Below are 6,113 nucleotides of genomic sequence, written 5' to 3' on the forward strand. Positions count from 1 at the left end.
AAATTCCTTAGATATGAATGTATGTTTATTTTCTATAATTTATAGACAAGGTCTGTCATCATTTTCCCAATGAGAAAAAGGATTTAACAAGGCTTTTTAAATAGATAAAGCTGGTGGGCTGTATAGCAGATGATTATTATAAATTAAAAAACAAATTTATTTGTTCAGTATGTACATTTTGCTGAAAATTCCTCTAGTCCTAGAACAAAAAAATTATATGCAAATGCGTATCCTACTTCCCCAGGTTTGAAAATAGGTACGACACAATTTTTAAAACAAGAAGGGAATACTCCCTATGAGATAGATAAATTAAAATATATGATAAAGAGTAAGGTATTGCCTTGGCACTTTTTCTTAAGATAAAATTAGATAACCCATACACAACAAAGGAAGTCATATCTTTAATTTTATTAATATGTTTCTCAATTTCACTTACATTAATTGGCTTAAAACTAATTGAATCTGTAATATCACAGTTATTCTTTAAGACTTTCCAAGGCTTTACAAAAAACCCTTTTGCTCTAATATTATTTTCAATATCACAACCCTACTCTGACAAAAAAATGTATTAATATGTCACATAATATGTCTTTTTCATTTTCAATTAAGCTATCATTGCTGCGTATACTTTTTATGTTATACCTATGTATTACTTGACTTACCTGTAAATTCCTTTAAGACTCCCCAAAAAAATTTAGATTCATTGCCATCTGCTAAAATTCTTTTTTGATAATGTAATATTTTTGATATTTTATTAGAATATTTAGCAGATTCTTATCATAGTTAATATAAGAATGGATAGGACATGCCTATACCAGTTCAATAAGGGGCCGTGTGCTTTTTTGGGGAAGAGATAACGTAAAGAGAGAAAGACGATATGGGGCTTTTTAAGGTTATGCGCAAAACTATTTTATTAAATAATAATGAATAAACATGATAGTCAGTTATATTTAGATATTTGTCAGTTTGTATTTTGATTGTTTTGCTACCTGTACCTGGAAAATGAAAATTGGAAAATAATATTTTAATAAAATAAAATTATGTTATTTAATATTTATTATTATTTATCAATTAGGTATCACATCAATATTCGCCCCATATAACCTTAAAATAGTATCACTAAATTTTCATGTAATAAGTTCTAATGTCCTATCCATTCTTATATTATCTATGATTCCTATAGCAAACACCAGTACCTATATGATAATTTTAAATCTCTATCAAAAGGTCTTTTTTGTAATTTAATGAATAAATGATTTCTATTTATGATTGAGACAACTAACCCTTGAATTACCCATTCTTTAAGCTTTTTTTTTGGTATGCTTTTTAAATGATCCAGTAAAATTGTAAGATAAGTTAACAAAATTATATTTTCGTTCTGTGGCGTACAAACACTATACAAAGCTACATAGGTATCATAATTGTTTTTACTTTTTATAGTGTTCAATAAAATAGTATTGAACATTTACTATTTATAGTGTTAAGTTATCCATCATTTAAAAAAAAAACACTTAAAAGTAAAAAATATTTGAAATTTCCTATATAAACTTTGAAGTTTTTCTCTTTTTATTTCTGAAGAACCTCTATATATAATATAAGGCCTTTATAATATAACTCAATAGTAATTTATCATGTGAATAAAATTATAATTTATATTATTGTCATAATTAATTTACATAAATTATAATTGATTAACATAAGTAACAAAAGGTAGAGGTAAATTATTAATAATCTAAAAATATTACGTTCTGATCCAAAGCTTTGGTTTTTATCAACATTTTTATTCAAATACTATAGAAAAATATAAAATATGTGGTCTTACAGAAACGTAACAGTATGAATTAAGAAGAATTAAATTTAAAAACGACAAAACATTATTCAGGAAATTAAGAAAATTTATTTGTGAATACAATACACGGTGGGATTCAAAATTCAAATAGCTAATAGGGAATAGGCCGCTAAAACTAATAATTCTATTATTTGTTTTTATTATTATTTTAAATCATTTAACCAATTTTTAACAATAATTGCACCTATACAGATTATAATTTATGGGACTTTTAACAATAACTTTACTATAAATTATAATATAAAATTTAAAAATTGATTTGACATACCTTTAAAAAGCTGAGGTTATGATTGTTGACATTGCTTGGAAAGTCATCTTTCCACTTGACAATACAAAATAGAAATTATATAATATTTATATTTTATATAATATCAGTAATATCACAGACGACAGTCTTGTTAGTCGCGGACGAAAATAGTATATTTTTAAATATAACAATAATAATTAATAATACGTCATCGAATTATAACGTATATTATAAACAACACGGCAGCCCTGGCCTCCAGGCGGCAGCGAAATTTCTATTTATATAAATACCTACTGTTTCTTAGAACAGCAAAATATAATTTTAGGTACGATTATTTTCGTATTGACGCATTATTTATGTTATATTCTATAAATTTTAAATAGACAAAAAATTATTATTATACCTAATCTAAAAATCGTAATAAATTAGTTGTACAACCAAATTGTCCGGCCCTAGTCCATAATTCGATTATTCGACTGGCCCATCGGGAAATTTCCCGATCACCCGATCTGCCAGTCCGCCCCTGCTCAGAACTATTGAACTAGGTATATCAAAATTTAAAGCATTAGTGTTTAATAATAACACCTGTTTATCAAAATATAACCTTATACTTCTAAATTGTAATGTTCATAGCGAAAAATGAAAATGTATAAATTATTATTATTCATTATACTTGTAGATACATTAATAAAGGACCATGAAATAAAAAAAATGACCTTTTTTTCAATTAAGTAATAGATAATTAATTAATAACAAACTAACAGTGGTACTAAAATTTGTATACGTAGATACGGCGCTAGAGCCCAAGAGAGCGTCACAATACCATACGGCGCAACAGCGGCGTAAACTATTATACAGGAATCGCCGAAGTGGTTTTGGTTATTTTTTTATATTTTTTGTTATATTCAACAAAAAATAAAAATTAATAATTAAAGCAATTATCATAAGGCTGTGGGTTTTAATAAATGTTAATGTACGTTTTGCCGTTTTACTAAATTTAAATGTACCTACGTAATTAATTTTTATTACCTATATTAAAATAATATTGCATTATATTATCAATGGATTTGTAGTCATCCTGCCTTTTCCTATAGAATTCCACGAGTTTTAATTCAATGAGTTAAATTGTTTGTAACAAATATGCATCCATATCTAATTACTTGGTTGTGATGAACATAACGTTTTTTTTTTTTGCTTTTATTTTTTAATCATTAATGATTTGTTGTCGTGTAATATTGAGAACCTAATAATAACCATAATATAAAAAATTAAGGACAAAATTAAAAACTGAATCTACTGTGTTTGTATTATGTAGGTACCTAATTTATGATTTACTTCTTCGTCTAAAATAATTTTAGATTCTGAGCGGAGCGATATGAATGTATTGATTTTACAATGATGTGTGTTTTTTTATTTTTATTTTTGTGTCTGTCATCACGGTTTGGGGCAGTAAAACTTCTTGGATTTTCTTAAACAGTATCTTGTTCGATGGGAAAGTGAATCTAGTTGGTGGATTCGGGAGGTAAATTTCTCAATAATTTTTAAAAGCGCCGCGGGAAAAGCAACATTAAAATCAAAGAAAAACAGGATTTTACGCAAAATCGGTTTTTGAAAAAATCATGAAAAATACATGAAAACATAATACAAAAATAAAATAAATACATAAAATACAAAAACATGAAATTTTTATTAGCATTTTATATACACCATAAAATATTCAAAGTATTTTGACTTGTTTTAAGTTGTTCACGGACATTATCAATTTTCAGTATATTTAGTTTTTTTTTCTATAAATGTCAATAAAATGTTATTTGTTGTCTAAAAAAGCTTGACAATTTAATACAAGGCTCTTAATATATTGTTACAATGACATTGGAAAAATATTAAAAATCCATATTAACAATTTTTTTAAAGTTCGAATTTTGACAAAAGGCGTAAAAATCACGAAAATTTAGAAATTATTTTGAGTTAGAAATTCTTAAAAAAATTTCTTTTTAAATTTAAGATTTTAAAATGTAATACAAAATTCCTTATAAGGTTATCTACCTTTATCAAAAAAAAAAAAAAAAAAAGGTGGGTAAGTGGATGTCGCTCTGCTGTACAGTAGGTTACAAGTGGGTCACTGTATAATGGATAGTATTAAATTTGAATTCAATGATATAATATCACTGTATAAGAAAAACGATTCTGAGCGGAGACGGTTTGTCAGTCTAGTTATTAGACATACATATTATAGGTATACTTATCTATAGTAATAAAAAAAAATTGACCTATAATAGGTATCAACAATAAATTCCAAATTAATCATATCACAATATCCATTAGGTATTGTATACATCAAGAACAAACCGTGGTACTATCATGGATATATAATAGTATACTTTAGAAGTTTCAAATACCCACAAATAATATTATACAATCACAACAAAATAACTAAAATAGTTATTCCAGGTTTTTTAATACGTAATTTCGTCCAAATTTGAACTTAAAATGACTATAAAAATAAACTGTGCTTATGTATTTCTTAGAATTTTTGGTAACAGAATTAAATATTTACATGGAATTTATTTTATTGATTTCATCTTTGACTAATTTATTTTCCGTTAATATTTTAGAATTTTCAATTTTTAAGTCTGATTTCTTTCAAAATAGAATCAATTTTTTATTAAGTTCATTGATTTCCCATGAAGTTCACGGAAGTCTTCAAATTTTTTCCCGATACTATGTTACTATCAGTTATCTTATTAGTTATATTAGTTTTAGCATCAAATCCAACCATTGTACACTCATTACAGACAACCTCATTTTAGAATTATTTGACAGTTTCTTAAAAGAATTTTCATTATAACGGGTACAATAAAAATGCAGACCGCCTGTGCATGTTGAGCAAACAATATCGAATCCTCACATTGAATTAAGGAATCGTGACATTTTGGGCCACTCTGTAAACATAGTAACCAAAATAGAATACTGGACGATGACGATAGCATATATTATGAACGATTAGATGCATTAGATTGTATTAGGTGCAAGTTATACCTGTTATACAATATATCTATAATATTCTATGGTTATACCGACACCATAAATTGTTTGTAATTACATAGGAAAGGAGATAAGAGAGCACTGAAAGAAAAAACAACCGTTCAGAAGGAAAGACCGTACTGTACAGTGATGCGTTGTCTTTGACTTCATCATATTCTGATTTCTTCTTAACAAAATATTTAACTAAACTACGCCTATTTGTAAAACTAGTAGAAGTGAATTGTGTAAATTTGGTCCACCTCCGGCACCTCACTTCAAAATATTATGTAACTGTGTTAAATTCATTTAAATCAAAAAATAATTATAACAATGTAAGCTGACGATCTGACTAAAATCTAAAAAAAAAACAGTATAACAATAAAATAATCACCATACTTTTTAATTTTGTATTGGACTAATGCAGTTTTGTACAATACCAACAGTGTCTTACTGCACATTATTTTAGGCTGTGGTGTTTACTGTGATGAAATTGATCATAATTTTACTATTATAGATATTTAAATAATTTTCATTATGATAAATTAAGGTTAACTATAAAATAAATAAATATATAAATAGATTTTATATTAGCATGTCTCATGTGTCTTTTAAATTCTTATCTAATGCATTTTTCAAAAATAAAATTCTTAGGTTTATGAAGAAATAATGCCATCAACAACAAGATCGAAAACCCTCAATAGACGTACCACAGATAAAGAAAATCATTATACTTGCAATGCCTGTGGCAAATCATTTACCAAAAAATATAAAATTGCTATCCATTGTCAATTGCATTTCGGTGAAAATCCATGTCGGAATAAGGTTTGTGTATTCAAAAATTTTTTTACATAGAGGCTTGAAATCTTTTTTTAATTTTTAATTAATAATAACCATTGGGTTACAATAAACGTACAATAAGAAGCTCTTTACAAACTATACGTAGATAAAAAAAAAAAAATACCCACAAATAATATTATACTAATTACAACAAAA

General features: G+C 26.1%; 1 long non-coding RNA gene across 1 annotated transcript in view; it reads left to right on the top strand.

Moving 5' to 3' along the window:
- The window catches only part of LOC103310469, a 7,954-nt gene extending 2,005 nt beyond the window's left edge, over positions 1–5,949 (top strand). Inside the window, exon 2 of the long non-coding RNA XR_001680147.2 lies at positions 5,772–5,949. This is a non-coding gene — a long non-coding RNA (uncharacterized LOC103310469). The remainder of the gene's footprint in view (positions 1–5,771) is intronic.
- The last annotated feature ends 164 nt before the right edge of the window (positions 5,950–6,113 follow it).

The sequence above is a fragment of the Acyrthosiphon pisum genome, chromosome X (genome assembly GCF_005508785.2).
Source record: "Acyrthosiphon pisum isolate AL4f chromosome X, pea_aphid_22Mar2018_4r6ur, whole genome shotgun sequence".
Classification (NCBI taxonomy): Eukaryota; Metazoa; Arthropoda; class Insecta; order Hemiptera; family Aphididae; genus Acyrthosiphon; species Acyrthosiphon pisum.